We start from the raw sequence: 16,344 nt of genomic DNA, 5'->3' as shown, positions 1-16,344 counted from the left end.
GCTCCTTTCCCCGGATCGGTCTATTATTGTCGCTCCCTTTGTTTCCTGGTTCCATCATTTGCGCGCTTACACCGTGCAAAGAGGTCCTGCAGAAATGCTCAGCTGCGATCCATTACGACACCTCGGGGTTTGTATCAGTTTGTTCAGCTGCATTCAAGCCAGGTATCAGCCCGTGACCTTGCACACCAACGAAGCATAGGCAGTGTAGATCTTTCCATGCGGGCTTAATTTTATGCACTGCGACGGATAAGCGCTAAACCAACACGCACGACCGCGAGAGGTCTGCCCTCAACAGGTTATATCTCTCGTTAGCTTCGCGTCCTTTCTCTCATCAGGGGTGGGTCAGGCGGATCTCCATACAGTCATCAACCGCCTTCTCTAACACGAGAGGCGTCCGTGTGCTGTGCGATGTCAGCGCACGTTAAAGATCCCCAGGTGGTCGAAATGACTCCCTAGCCCTCCACTACGGCTCCCCTTTCTCTGTTTTCACTTTCACTCCCACCTTCCTCCCTTCCCTTACGGCGCGGTTCAGGTGTCCACAGATGAGAAAATGTCTCTCACGGACCAGCAGTAGAAAATAATAAAAAGGAAGAAACCACAAATCAAAACAATTGTAAACTTTGTGAAACAAACAGCAAAATACTAATAAAATAAGTAATTATCAACCAAACTGTCTCGTTCCTATGTAGGGAGTTTTAGAATAGGGGAATTCAAGGCTTGGGGCCTTCAAGAAAATAGCGTGCCCCGGCGCAACGTTCGAGCCGACCGGAGCGGGGCTTGGGTTTGTCGGTTGCAGCGCCCAGACGGTAAACCGTGAAAAGCATATACATATATAAAGCCAACAACGCTATTTTAATAAACAGAGACTGCTGTCATTGTACAAAGCTATCTTAAAAATACCAGCTATATAAACTGTTTTCTTCAGACAAGACGAAATCGGCCAATCTTAACCAATCTAGGCTGAGCCGGGAAATCTCACTTGAACCTTCCGCGCTTTCCGACACCTAATCTCCATGGCAACCAAACGAGGCGAACTCGCTAAGCCTAGCAGCTCGGTAAATCCGGAAGCAATCAGAAAATATGCGGCGTTTTATCGCTTAAATTTGGTGGTGCGGGCATCAGAGACATAAGACAAGCTTCGCTGGCCTTTCGGTTGCCGTGAACGCGTGACACTGAAGCGGTGACGACGAATGCGTGCCGAGGCGAGCGGCCGCCGCTTGGCCGGGCGGCGCCATTTTCCCCGACCCTATCCGGCCCTCGCTGTCGTCCTGGTCGTCCGCTGACCCAAAAACCCAAGGCCCGCTTGGGTTCTGTGCATGCGCACTCGCGACTCACTATTACCCTATACCCCTAACCGATAGGGTCCCCCTATTCTAATACCGGTTTCCATTGGGCGAACAGGAGCACTTTTAGTTGCACTAAAAGTACTCTCGCGAATTTCGGCGCCTACCAATGGTCGAACAGGAGCAGTAGCGTTGTGTTCTATTGGCAGAGGAGGCACACTTTTGGGGTCCCGTGAGCAGCCGAGAGCAGTCCTCGGTGCTCCGTCGCCGTCGGCGGAGTACAGGGAGAACGGAAGAAGTCACGTGACCTTTTTGACGTCACTTTTGGTTATTCTTCCACCGTGACCTGGAGCCCGGCAGGACGGTGGAGAAAAATGGCGGTAGACGGCAGCGGTGGCGTTCGGCTATGGTGGCTAGTTCGGCCGGCGGATACGGGCAACGCGAGCGCGGGAAAAGTTTGATCACATGACGCCTGACGTCACGCGCTCCCCCTCGCTACGCTGCTCTCCGAGCAGCGTGAATGTTCTGTTAGGGAGACGAGAACGCGCGTCCCCAGTGCTCTCGTACGCTGCTCTGGCTGCTCGTTGCTCTTGCTCCTGTTCGCCCAATGGAAACCGGTATGAAACTCCAGCGCACGCGCGCAGAACGATGCCGATAAGGCCGCTCTCTTTGTGAGGATTACACGCCCAGCGGAAACAACACCTGTTACCGTGACCCGAGCATTTCACGCAGACGTAACGCGAGGATCGATACTTCTTCTATCTATGCCTATCTATGCCTTTCTATCTATGCCTTTCTATCTATGCCTTTCGGAAGGAACTCATTGCTCGACGCATTCCAAGCGCCTTCCTCTTCTATATATATAGAACAATCCTAACCCGAGGAGAATATCGCATCCGTCCAGACCTGTAGTGTTCTGTTTGGTGACCGCGGGCCGTGAGAGTCGCGGAAGAGAGGGATGACAAGAGATGTAACCCAAAAGCGTTGTGGTTTCAGCCTGTTAGTATTCGGACATAATGATGAATACAAACACACAACGATGGAGCGAACTTGCAACAAACCATTTTTCGGAGGTACAGCAGGTCCCAGCAGGAGCACAACGCATGCACAAACCTCTTAGCAGTTGTCTTACAACGTCGCTGGAGAGTGAGAGGAAACATTGCAATGTAACGTTTTACTACATCAGGAATCTGTTGGTGTGATAAGTACTGACGGCGTACTCACAGTGCGGTCATCTCGAGCAATATTCATGGCTACAATCAGCCCGCGTTTTAGCTTTCCTTTATGGCTGGCAATTACCGAAGTGTTCCCCAGCATGGAGTGACATTTGCATTATTTGCAATGGGTTGGGAGGTTGGAGCCATTATCTAAGGATCTTGCGTGCTCTCTTAACCTGCCATCGAGGCAGTTTGGCCGATGTAGTTCTGACCACAGCTCAGAGGGATGCAATAAACAACGCCCTCGTTGCAAGGAACAAAATTTTCTTGATTTTCTGGTCCACTTCTCTCCGTCCTTGTGTGTTGTGCTTTGTACTCATCATTATGTCCGATGAATACAAGCCTTTTATGCGCAGTGATTGAAAAAGGCATCCCACAGAATTGAAAAAAAAAACAGAGAAAATACGCGCCCGATTTTGTACAAAACTCTGACAGCGTTCAGCCATACCACTTTGCTTGACATTTGGCATAGTTAAGTTGGAGGCTAGTTTGAGATAGGTTTGCTTTGGCTTATGGGGTTTAACGTCCTAAAGGGACTCAGGCTATGAGAGATGCCGTAGCGGAGGGCTCCGGAGATTTCGACCACCTGCAGTCCTTTAAAGTGCACTGACATCGCGCAACGCACGGGCACCTTGCTTTCCGCCTCCATCGAAATCGGCCGCCAAAGCCGGGACTGTGCCACCCTGGCAGGGCAATCCTGGATTCGCATGGCTGTATCCCATACCTTCGAGACATACAGAAATGCCTACGTAAGCTGTTTTGTGCCGACTTCTCGCTTCCCAATTCAGCCTTTTTAATTGACAGAAATACTTTTTAAGGTCACTAGAAAAATGGCCTCCCTATATAGAGACACCGACATGATGCTTCCTTATGAGGCTGCATGAGCACGCTTTGCTTGTTTTTATTGCGAGAGCAATCCTGCGCCAAGTTTCGAGCCTTCGCGTGGTCCCGGTGGACGCCACGCTTGACCTTGAACAGCCGAGGAGGAGGAGCAGAAGAGGAAGCAGTATACTGGTAACTTGCGCTCTCGCGTCCTACTCTTAAAGGATGTGCTGATAGGGGAACAATGTAGCAGGCAAAAGAAGCTTCCGCCGCTGCTATCGCAATTCAACTAGGGTTGACCAGAGTTAAACCGCAACTAATTTTTTTCTATCGGATGATCAATGCATTCACCTTTAAAGGAAATATTTAAACTTGAGAGCATTCTGAACATACAGAAACAGGTAAGGCGCGAAAAAAGCGGTGCCCTAGTTGCTGACGATGGAAATGGGTTAGTAGCCGCTAACTGAATCGTGGCCATTTACAGCCATGCAACAGCGCCAATAAAGGAGAGTTAATGGACGTTTTCGATGTTAGCGACAGGCACTTGAGACCGCTCATGTGTAACAATGCCACTTTGTATAGAGCGATGGGTCATTCGACCACTCAGTGAGTGCGCTGCCAGCTACCACCTGTCAGAGGCTCAATATTTTGCGAGCCTGTGCCAGTGACGTTTAGAGCCTATGGGATCTGTTTCTAAGCCGCCCAGGTCTTACCTTCAGGAGAACCCTGCATTTTGAGCCATGCGGTGCGGCTCAAAACCCTGGGATCTAAAATTTTGACAAACACGCTACATTAGTTTCCGCAATACAAGAGGTCCGAAATGACGGTATTGACGACACCCCGTTGACCCACAGAGGTCGAAGTGCGGATGTCGCATTTCGATGGAGGCGAATTGCATGACAGACCGCGCGCAGTGTATCTGGAGATACACTAAAGCAGTATCTGCCATCGAAACTGGTGCAGACGTGCCGCATAGGTTGCAGCGCTGAGGCACACCGCTTAAAGAGAGAGCGTGTCGTTGAGCAAAGATGCGCGAAAATCTGCTTACACTCCTGCAGGAATACACATGTTATATAGCGACATCTAAACCTAGCAGGGGCTCACACCCTTGCCGGTAGTAATAACTGCGCTCCCGCAGAAGGGGGCTATTAGTAATTTTTTTTTTTTAGCTCAGCTCATAGCAACCATCCTTAGCTGTCTACAAAACCAAAGGCCCTTCTCAGTAATCTCCAATTAGCCATGTCTCACACAGCGGTGACCAACCTTCCCTCAACATGCATTTCCAGTTTTTGCCCTCGATTTTCGGTGTGATGGTAAGAACGGGAGCCTCTGCAGTGCGGTCACTCATCTGCACTCTGACTCCGCTGAAGGTGTGTCCGCAGCACGTACTCCGTACACGCTACTGGCGGTCGTGCCCAGTGAACCACGCGTCAACAAATTTTTGCGTAAAGTGACCGAAAGAAACGATGAATTCCAGGAGCGTTCTCCACGAAGTACACAGCACTAATCTCCCTGAAAGCGCTCTCGACGAAAGCGAAGCGAGAACAAGCGCAAAACATTGTGCACAGTTGCAAAAGAGCGACACATAATTTTGACAGTCCTGCAAAGGCGATTACACCGGATGCGGAAACACAGCCTATATACACACGCAATACACGCTGTTTATATACGCTAACAACAGAAAGCAAATAAACGGATAGCGCTTGGCTGCAGTAAAAACGAGGTCTCAGCCGAAGGGCGAAAATGACAGGAAAACGAATCCAGCGTAGCTTGCCCTAAGAGAGCTCAGACACAACAAAGCGGTTATAACCGATCCAGGGCAGTCAGACAACGAAGCCCCCAGCTATTTCTCCTCATTAAGGCGCTGTCGCGCGTAAACTGAGGCCAGCTAAAGCAAAGGAAATACTATGCGATAGCCTGGGCTATCTTTTTTTTTGTTGTTGTTGTTGTTGTTTTTAGCTTCTATTTCGTTTTCTCTTCAAGGGCCTCGCGCGTGCCCTCTCAGCAAAGTTAGCTCGGCAAGCGAAGGGACCCTCCTTCTGCCAGGTCAAAGAGCGGCCGCTACAGTTATGGCAAGTAAACCTCAAACTTTCAAGACTCTTCTAAACGTGCATGCAAGGCCAGTGTCGGACCGAACACCTCTTCTATGCGGTTCGACTTCGATGCTATAAACCGCCCTAAGCAAAGGACAGAAAAAGAAAAACTGACTTCAACGCAGGGCGCTGAACTGAAGAGGCCCTCCTTCTTTTATATTTCCCTCTCTAACGCGCTCACTTGCCTGACTACCGTCGCATGCACAAGTCCTCGCCGCGTCGTCATCTTGTCTCCCCGTCGACAGCTAAGAGGCTATCGGCGCGTAACTACGCTTAGGGCCGAAGTACAGCGCACTGCTTTTAACTCCATCGGTGCGATACGCGACTGCAGTTTGCCACATCATCGTTTTCGCCTGCTGAGGTGATGGGCAAAAAAGGACTAAGCAGCAAAAACTACACACAGAAAAAGAAAGGTGTCAAGCCTCGTCATCGTGCACGGTCACCGTCTACGAGGCGAGGCCGTCGTGTCGTCTGCACGCACCGAAAGCGCGGTCTGCGTGTATATAGCATGCCTTCCGACTGCAGAACTGCACATTTAGTGGTACCGTTACGAACCCGTTTTCTGGAGCCACTTTGCGGCACTCGCTCCAGCTTCGAAGATGACTATGGCTTCAGTTCGAGGCGCCCGAAATAGAGCACCATTAGTGAGCTGTGCGGGCACTCAAAAACAAGGGCGAAGCCTACCCGTAATCGGATTGCTTTAAACGTAGCCGCTGCACGATCGTTCAGGCCCGCGACCTCCGGCGTGAGTATATAAGCGAGGTGGGTGCCGTTTCCGGAGCCTAACAATTTACCCCTTCGCGCCACCGACGACCGCCTTGGGTGTTCCCGACATAAAGGGACGCTCCTGTCGTTCTTTACATACGTGTATCGAACGATCGAAGAAAATTAGGTGCCCCGGAGTTTCCTGCAGGGGTCAATTTATTGCCCGACGAGCATTGCTCAAAGGCACCGACCGACAGTGGAGCGGCACCTGGACTGGGTTAAGGTGCGACGCTTAAGCCGTAAATGAATATTCGCTGTCCCGTGAACGCTTGCGAATGTGGTAGTCTAACGGAGTCGATTGCAAATGGAAGGTCAACGTCCTAGTTAGTTATTGTTAGTTAGTTATATTGGATATTATGGTGCAAAAGCGACCAAGGCTATGCTGCGCCAAACACAAGGTTAAAACTGATGATAGTGATAATTGTATAGCTTGATTGTTATAGTTTATATAAAATGTTGGCACCTTTTAAGAAACTTAAAAGTCAGGGCAGAATCAAGAAGTGCTTGTTCACCTAAAAGGAGCATGGGTATATGCTCTTTCTAAAATAATGTAACATATTTTTTCTCATATCATTTAGTTCTGAAGAGGCAATTAAAACGTGCTTAACTGTGAGTTCACCACTGCACCTCTCGCAAAACGGTTAGCCAAGTTTCGTTAGTAAGAAATTGTGAGTGAGATGTGTGGCCGTTGCGCTAGCGACAAAAAATCACTTCCTTAAAACGTTCTTAATGGCTGCTGGACTTCCGTTCTGCTAAAAAGGGGAAGAAATTTATTGTTTACCTGTATGTAGCCTGTCATGTATGTCTCAACTTTTTATGTAATGACTTGAAACGATCCCTGTGCAAGTATCAGCATTGCAATCCCAACATGACTTGGGATCCAGCAGGGCCTGATAAAATGTGGTTTGTTGCAGAAAAAATGGGCATTTGGTGACAATGGAGTAGCAGAGAGGGAGAGAACAAATTATTAATACGTATGCAGTGCAGTTCTAGAGACGGCTCATTTGATTCTATACTAGGCATGTTCTGTACGCTCCAGATGATAGACGCAGACCAAGATTGTGAACAGGATCGAGTCTTTTCATGTAGGATACACTATGCACCCATAGTGTAACTTAGGGAGCACTAGGCAGCGACAGAGAAGTCATGCTCGATCAGAATCCCAGCGTTTTCTTGAGAGACTTTTTAAGGCATTAAGTGCTTGGGCAGATTTCTTCTTTAGGTTGTTTATATGTGGTAATTTTGTTATCAAAAGTGATGCCTAAAGATATGTTCTTGTTTGGTTTAGGTGCAATTTAGGTTTTACTTGTAAGCCTTATTTTAATGAGAACAGAACAGCTACTGTTTTTTTTTTGTTTTTTTTTCAGGGAGAACTTGAATTCATTTTTCTCTGCCCAAGCGGAGAGCTTGGTTATGGTCATCTGTATTTGATGCGCGCAGATTGATACTCTTGAGGAAGTACGTGCTATTTGCAGGTCATCTACATAAACTGAATACATTATAGATTTGGGGATTACTTTCGCTAGAGAATTCATTTTTATTATAAAAAGCGTTGGACTTAAAATGCATCCCTGGGGTACGCCATTATCTTGGATGAATGTGATAGAGTAAGTTGTGCCTAGACAGACACTGAATGTGCGGTTAGTTAGGAAGGCGCTCAAAAAGTTCAGCATCCTGCTGCGAATACCTAGGTCACGGAGGATACCAAACTACCACGTGGTGTCGTAGGCCTTCTCCAGGTCGAAGAAGACCCCGATACAATGTTGCTTATTGATGAACGCATCCCAGATTGTTTTCTAAGCGGTGTTACGACCGTGCATCATCCGCACTTGCGCGCTCTATTGTTCGCCTGTGGGCATGGATAAGTGCTGTGGATATGTGGTGTTGCTACAATGGCTCTAAGTGAGCCTGTTTCCAGGAATCCTGTTTTGTAAGCCTGTTTTGCTTTGTGGACACCCTGCAAATGCCAAATTGACCCTGTCAAGAGAGCGTCTAGAAAAACACAAAGAAATGTCCCCCTGTGGGAAATAGCCGGAAGTGCTTTCTTTCTTTTGTTCACCCTTCCAGTCGAGAAGCGCCATCGTCCAGTGAGGAATGCCTACTATCTAAAGGAGACGACAGAGTGACATGTCCGCTGACTTGCAGGACAAGAAAGGAGCATGACGCATACGGCCATTAAATGATTTCCCGGGAATGCAGGAAAGATTTGCAATTGTTGGAAAGGGACAATGCTGGGAGCCGTATGCGGCGCGCACGTGCACTTGGGTTTCTGAGAAGTAAATCCACTTGCCGGAACCAGCCTATCGATTCTTGGCTGAAGAATAGAAATGTACCTCCTCGCCGTTCCCAAGCTTTTCCCGCCAACAAGTGACCAGGCTCAACGAAACAATGCCGGGCCAGTCAGTGCTTCAGACCATCAGTGCAGTGATGTGTTCGATTGGATGCCGATATCTGAGGGGCGTGCCCTGGATTTGGTTGGTCAGCATCTTCAGAGAGAGGCTGGACATAGGGGGTTTTAAGGACGCTGCAGAGCACGAAATGTCGCTCTGAGCCCTGGGTAAAAGGCTCATCCAGACGCTTCTCGCTATGAACTCTTAACGCTTGTCATATTGCTGATGTACCCTTCTTTTTCATGTAAATAATCATGTAAATAAGTTTTCTCCAAGTGCCATTAAACCTGCTTGTATATATTTTACCAACTCCGAAGATTCAGTCCTTCTTCAACCCCGAGTCTCTGCACGCTACCAAGTGAAGGCCGGGTCGACTTAGTCCCAGCGTCACGACAGCGGACAGGATGATCACTTGTTGAGCAGGCATTTTTAAAACCACACTGATGTATATCCAGAAGTTGCCGGGTTCCAAGAACAAGGGTTAGTTTGATATATGATGCTTTCAAATGTTTTTGCAAAACAGCTGGTATGGGGTCTGTAACTGCTAGGACTTGTAGATGGCTTTCCGGGTTTCAGTGAAGGTACTATTATGGCTTCTTTACATGCTCCCGGCATTTTCTCAGTTACCCAAATTTTGCTAAAGAATTTCAACAGCGCTCTTACGGCAGCTTCAGATAGATGAGCAAGCATTGCTCAATGCATGTTATCGGGGCCTGATGCAGTTTTCTTACCAGAGGTTAGAACTCTATTTCATGCGTTGTAAAAATCTGCTTGTAGTTCTCATGTTCACCTGCTCCAGAAGGTAGTTTTCGTTTTTCTGTTATTATTTCGTGTCTTTGGAATGTGTGAGTATAGGTAGATGAATTTGAGAATGTTGGCTTGCTCTTCTATTGATGTCTATGTACCGGGTGCTGTCAGCATTGGAAATGTGAAGGGAGCATAGTTCCCACATTGATTCTTGCTACGAGTCTTTTTCGGCTCTCCTTCTAATGTACTTTGCCCTGGCCTTTGCCGTGGGGTGCCTGTCCCAGGTTTTACTCTACCGTTTTTTCGCTAGTGTTTTCTTTGTGCTGATGTTTGAGGGACAGCTATTGCTGCGGCTGACAATATGCATGCTGTAAATTTCTCATTAATTTCATCTACGCTGAGTTCCTCAGTATACTCTTTGTCCAATGTAGTTTTTTTTCTAAATAGCGACCAATCAGCGAGATCTATTTTCCAACGCCGCGGCCGTGTGGGGATGACAGCTGTAGATAATGATAACTTTAAAACTGTCGGTAAGTGATCGCTTCCCCGGGGGTTATTTAAAACATCACCAATTAAAATAATTAAAAACGGGTGGAGATGCGAAAGCTAAATAAATGCAGCTCATGTATCCGGAGCTAAGGCAGCTAAGGCTTACCGGTGTTTAAAAGGCATATATTATTTGAAAGTATGAACTCTTCTATTATCTGTCCTCTAAAATCAGCACGTTCACTCCCCCAGAAGAGGGAGTGCCCATTTAGATCCCCAACAATCACGTATGGCTCCGACAACTGATCAGTCAAGTCTTCTAAGTCATGACTGTAATTGAGAGTTGTGGTGGTATCTACAGAGAACACATTGTTATCGTTTTATGGCTTATGGTGGTTACGGCTAATGCTTCGAGGTATGTTTTCAGTGGTATTTCTCTGGCAGGAACATCAGATTGAATTATTATGGCGACACCTCCTGAAAGTCTTCCAGCATATGCTCGATCTTCTCGGAAAGTTTTGAACTTCTTCAAGGTATTTGTGTGCTGAGGCCAAAGGTTTCTTGAAGGCACACAGCTATGTGCGTCATAGCTGTGTTTCATCCTCAACAGTTCCACTGTACTATGTAAGCAATTATGATATGTTGGGGATTAAGAAAAGTTAGACTTTATTTCAGGAGGCGTTATACGTGGTTTTCCTCTTTTTTCAAGTGAGTGCCTCCTCCCCTGCAGTCCAGAAGTGCTGAGGGGGAAGTCCATCGCCTCAGCAGAGGCGCTGGCGGTCCATGGTGAAGGCATGGACTACCGACCCTTAGGCCTCCCCCTGGTAGGGGAAACCTTGCGGGCTCCCGACCCCGTGGTCGGCAAGCCATCTTTTGAAATTGGCAGGGCAACCTTTGCTGCTTCTGCCTGGGGCGAGCTGAATCACAGGTTCCGAAGACACCTTGGCAGACGCCCGATTGCGGTGTAGTGCCTCGCTCTTGGACGCTACAACCACGTAGTCCGGTTTTGCAGTAAATAGAAAAATACTGGTTTCTGCTAGGCGTCTTCGGGCCTCTGTAAATGAAATGTTCTCTTATGTTTTGATAGTGATGACCAACTTGTGAATGATCTAGAATAGGCAGGATGATCCATCTCGCCGTTCACGCAGTCTGGCGCTGGGGCATCAAAGTTTTCAGACTGGTGATCTCTGGATCGAAGCACATTTTGCAAACGTTTTGGGTGTGATCTTTGGCAGTGGAAACATTTCCGGAATATAACTTTCGATCTTTTCTGAATGTGAGAATGAGGTGTTTAGTTGGTATCTCTTTCTCGTCTCTTCAGATCGTTATTCTGTGGACATTTACAACGTTTTGCTCTGCAAGGCCTCATTTCTTGCTCGCTTACTGTCGGAGAATACACCACGCACGGTGTTCAAAGATCTATGGGTCATAGCAACGTACTCTATACAGTGGAGGTTTTGAAGCTTTGCGTACTGTGTTTCGTCGTTTAGTTCAAGCAGTAGGTCCCCATTTGCTATTTTTGTGACTGTATTTAGGGCATCTCAGAAACATTTAGACACTAGGAAAGGCGACAATGTTCGGGCCATTAACTTTGGAGTGCACGAAGTGATACTTGGGAAAGCTTTTCTTTGGTTTTTGCAGGAATTATCAGTTTTTTCAGCACAGAGCCATGTAATGTGTGTGTTGTTCGGCCAAGGTGCCAGCCATCCACCTGGAGTCCAACAAGAGGGCAGGACAGGAACTTGCGACCAAGTCCAATCCATGCCAGCTGTACACCCCAGCTATAACTAAATACTATGGGTGGTTCGCCACACAAGGTTAACCCTAGCCGCCTGTAAGAAGGAAAACCAAGAAGAGAGGAGAGTTGTAAGAAAGGAGATAGGAAAGTGAAAGATGGAGGGGAGGACGGTGACTGCCGATTTACCCCGGGTGGGTCAGCCCGGAGTCTATGGGAACCGTGAACACTTGGCATCGGCTCAACCACCAGGATCCCCTTTCCCCCAGACAGGCCACGCACGGCTAAGCGTGGGTGCTCGGGGTCCGTGGCGTCGCTCAGTACACACAAACATCTGATTTAACAGATGCCCCCTGCGGGCCTTGTGAAGGGAAGAAAGTAGTAGTAGATTTTGAGAGGGTCAGTTTAATGTCAGTGCCTAGCTAAATTGTTTTGTTAAGCCCATAATCATGCTTGACTTTCCCATTAGACCACCGTACAGGGAAAAACAAAGGGGATTTCACCTGAGTGACCACTGTGATGATGGCCACTCACGAGGAGTAGCAAACTCCCGTTAGCTTCGAAACCGAATACTTGAGCGGAATGGAACCCGAGCTTAAAAAAGGGATGCGCAAAGCGATAGACTGTAGCCGAATCGGCAGTACTGGCCGTCGCTTTTTCGCCGGCGATGCCTGGCATGACGACGAACGTTTTCGGCAGTCCGCCAAATATGTTTGCCACGCATCACTCGCGCAGGGGTACAAGTGCTGCTCCATCCTGCTCCAAAACTTCTCCAACCTGGCTGTTTTGATGTTTTGCCATCAAATATAGCAGAACACGGGAACAATGTCACTGCATCAGTAGCAAAGATATAACGTATCTTCCACTGGACTTAATACAAATGAATTTCTTGCGAGGGAACAAAGCATGCAGTACAATAAATGCTTGTTTGCTAGTAAATTTAGTATGAGCCACCGGCGGTTGGCAATAATTGCGGAAAAAAATGCACTGTGCATGTGATGTAGCACCTCCTTTTGTATCGGCGGACGAGAGAAGCGAGATCAGTAAGCGAAGCAGGTAGCGTTAGGAAGAAAACTTGTCCGACTGCATGTGTTATTCTAATGGTTCTGCTGTGAAAACAAGCAGGTACCATCGAGCCTCTTTGTCAAAGGCAAGCTTGCCAGGCAGACAAAACCATACTTGAAGCATTATGGGTTGGTGCGCCAAAGCTGTCACTCACTAGGAAGGAGTGTTGGAAAGGCATACGGGGCCTATCACCAAAATATTAAAATGGCAGGAGGCAGTGAAGTAAAAAAGCTACCCTTCAATGCCATCTATCCCAAAGCTGCTCCACAAAGCCCGAGCCTGCTTCCACTTCTGTAGACCTCCATCATATTTACAAACGGACGATCGAGGCTTGTCAAGGCGTGTTATTGTGGTCTGAAGGCGCAGACGAAATATCCACGTGCTCAGAAATTTATCAGCTAAGGGATCACAGCCCATGTCTGGGGGCTTTAAGGTGTATTCTAAATAAGTAAAATAAAATAGATATGCACAATATAGGGTGCGGAAAGTCATGCCCATTAATCTCAATTCCAAGTTAGTATCGCTGCTAGAGTGCATCGAAGTGGTGCATCTATCAAATCAAAATAGGTAAACGCATTAGGTCAAACTAGATGTTATGAAGCGCACCAGCAAGCGTTACGTTTGCTGCTAGTCTGTTCCAAGATTTTGCTAAGGTCGGCCTGTGTTATACATCTTTACATGCTTTGGCTGTTTGTCATGTCAGAGATGAGTGCAAAATTGGAGAGGCATTACACTTGTATAAAAAGGAATCAGATTGGACATTTTGTACTTGAGAAAAAGAAAACTGCAATTATCAAAGGCGTTTGACCTTGGAACCGTTTCCAAAACATAATTCGAATGCTCCAAAATTCTCGTTTCGTTGCTGCAAAGCTGCAGCTTCCACCGCTGCTCGCGAGTATCAAATGGCATGCGCTTAATGTGCATGTTCCTTGCACTGGTATACTTGTAGGCTGCTTTACCAGAAGCCTCATTCATGCATTATTGTTACCCCGGGCTTTCTAACTGCTTCAGTCTACACGATGCTTTCGATTTCCAAATGTCGCTTTAACAGCATAGCACACCTGCGACCCCTTGTGGTAAGTCGGCAAATGATGAGAGTGCAGACGATGTATACGTCACATTATAGCTGATGAGAACTGCGCTACATTATACTACCCGAAAAAGCCAAAGAAGCGAGAGCGGGAAAAAAAAATAAATCGGGGAGTGGTGTGAAGAACGGCCTCTCTTAAACCGGAAACGGCAGCAGGCAGGCGGGCCTCGATATCGTGGCTCATCGTGATGCCGCATGCAGCCGGTCGAAGCCGATAAGGAGCCTAACTTACGGGCGTTTCACAGAAGTCGTCCTTTTCAATGTCGCCTCTGTGTACAGCAGCTTCTCGAAGGCAATCTGTTTCGCGTTAGCGGTTAGGACAATGGCAATGGTCGCACGTCCTTGTTCACTCTACCTTTGCCGCTGTTATTCTGAAGGAAGCCTTTGGTGAGCATTTAACTCTGGTTGTATATGAGCAGCAGACGAGCAGGCGGTGGCGAAGATGACTGCCCTGCGAGGGTCATTAGAGCTATACATCACGAGGCAAAGCGACGATGGAGCCTCTCGAGGGGCGCCCGCTTAGACTGCAACCGCCAAGCTTGATAGTTCACTTATTCATATACGTTGTCCAGAAGCTATTCAACGCCTCAGCAAGCGCCAATGCGCGAGGCGAACCTTTCAGGCCCCGATGACTTCCGCCGTAGAACTCCCGGTTGGATATACTGGTTCAGGGTCATGCGGCGAACTCGTGTCCCCAGCAATTTCTTTCAAGCATGCTTAAGAGAACTCGTTAGGATAGTTGATTTATCATAGTTTCAAGAGGTGGCTGACGCAAATAAGACATAGTGACGCTCTTGTTCTATCGATTCTTTTAACGAATGTGCCCTTTGTGCCCTCAGTGAAAACCTAGTAATGAAAAGAAATGAAGCCTGTAAAAGTCCTTATGAGAGGATATGCCTTCCTTCGCAGCTTTGTCCAATGCAAGGAGGAAAGAGTGACACTTGATCTCATCGTTAAATAGAAATGCGTTTCTGAGAGCGTCTTTCGTTTTGAGCGTATATATATTTACAGCTCGCACACGTACACGGCAACAAGTGACGGCGGGAACCCGGACACGCTGGGTGCAATCGACCTCTCGGTGACTTCGCTTCCAGAGCAAGCCTTGTCATGAAGCAAAAGCCACGAACAGAGATGGGCCAACAAAGAGCGTCTAATATCGGGGACACAAAATTGTGTATTTGGAAAGCACTTTGCTTGGAGCGTCGAAGCAATAAGTTCAAGACTGGGGGGTTGCACAACCGAGCAGTGGAGGGCGCCACTAACGACGCGGGGATAACGTATGGCGCCTTTGAGGAACCGCCGTAGATCACGGCAAACGAGTTCCGAAGCGCTGTTCTGCCCAGGCGTTGCTGAGAAGGTGGAAATTTACAGCTCCGCAACTAACGTGCGTCGCACCTCTGGCACACGAACTGTGTCTCTGGACAGTGACGTCTTCGTGCTTGGAAAACTGCGACGCATCACACAAAGCGCGAAAGAATAAACGTGACCTCAAGCTGCCAAAGCCGAGGCTGTTCTTTATTGGTCAGCGCGGCCATGCTCGGACATTTTCTAGATTGCGTTGCCGCAGCAATCATCTTGATGCACTGTAAGTGCATAGCGGAGCTGCACAGTCCTGCCCGACCGCACGATCTGTGTTTAACGGGCACTTGTGAGGTCGCGTTAAACATGTAGACCTGGAAGGTAGGGCATGTTGGTTATACATTATCGGTGCAGCGTATATACGATGAGGACGAGGCACAGACACAGAGCTCAACTTACAGCTGACGTTTATTCCTCAGTGTAAATACAGTGGCGGATAGTCTCAACAAAGGAAGAAAACAAACACACACAAGTAACATAAAAGGCATGACCGGACAGTGGCACATGGCAAGCAGTGAGCAATTCCTTATCGGTGGCCCAGAAAACGCATTCCCTTTCCACATAGAGCAATTGACGCGGTGCTTACACATTGGTTTTGGTGTCTGAGTTCCATAGGGCGCTATAATTTCTCTCGTAATCTTAACGCGGCTACCAATTAAGACTTGGCACTGGTTGAAAATGGAAAAACATGGTTCTTTCTTTTTCTTCTTTCTTTCTTCAACGCAGTCCCTGCAATGAATGCCAAGATGACCGGAAACTGTTCTTGTGCTCCCGTAATGCTCGTTTTCTGAGCCACCGATAAGGAATTGCTCACTGCTTGCCATGTGCCACTGTCCGGTCATGCCTTTTATGTCATTTTTGTGTATTTGTTTTCTTCCTTTGTTGGGACTGTCCGTCACTGTATTTAAACACAGCCTCAATAAACGTCAGTTGTAAATCTCCTCTCGCCTTCGTTATATATGCGCTGCACCGATAATGTAGACCTACTCTCAATAAAGTTTCGTCAGCTTCAGCTGCTCGAAGAGTCCCATTTGCTTGCACATCGCGCAGCTGGCATCTTGTCCCACTGTCTGGAACCCGTTACAGTGCGCATGGTCACACTGTCCACAGCAGCAAAACTATGCGCTCGAGTGTTCCCACTAAGCATGACCGACACTGTACGTACTCGCGAGCGCGCATTCCCCAGTTTTCAACGGAGTCGATCCTCATTCAGCTGTCCGGCCGGTACTTCCTTTGCACCGGATGCCGCGCACGCGAAGCCTCCCAAAGGAGTCGAGGGGAAAGAGTGCTGT

General features: G+C 47.9%; 1 protein-coding gene across 4 annotated transcripts in view; it reads right to left on the bottom strand.

Annotated features, from left to right (window-relative positions):
• The window catches only part of AdamTS-A (ADAM metallopeptidase with thrombospondin type 1 motif A), a 638,686-nt gene that overhangs the window by 297,704 nt on the left and 324,638 nt on the right, over positions 1-16,344 (bottom strand). The window lies entirely within an intron of this gene.

This window comes from Amblyomma maculatum, chromosome 9 (genome assembly GCF_055883805.1).
Source record: "Amblyomma maculatum isolate TAMU_Amacu chromosome 9, ASM5588380v1, whole genome shotgun sequence".
Taxonomy (NCBI): Eukaryota; Metazoa; Arthropoda; class Arachnida; order Ixodida; family Ixodidae; genus Amblyomma; species Amblyomma maculatum.
The sequence above is the reverse complement of the archived record's forward strand: the minus strand, read 5'-3'. Positions and strand labels throughout refer to the sequence as shown.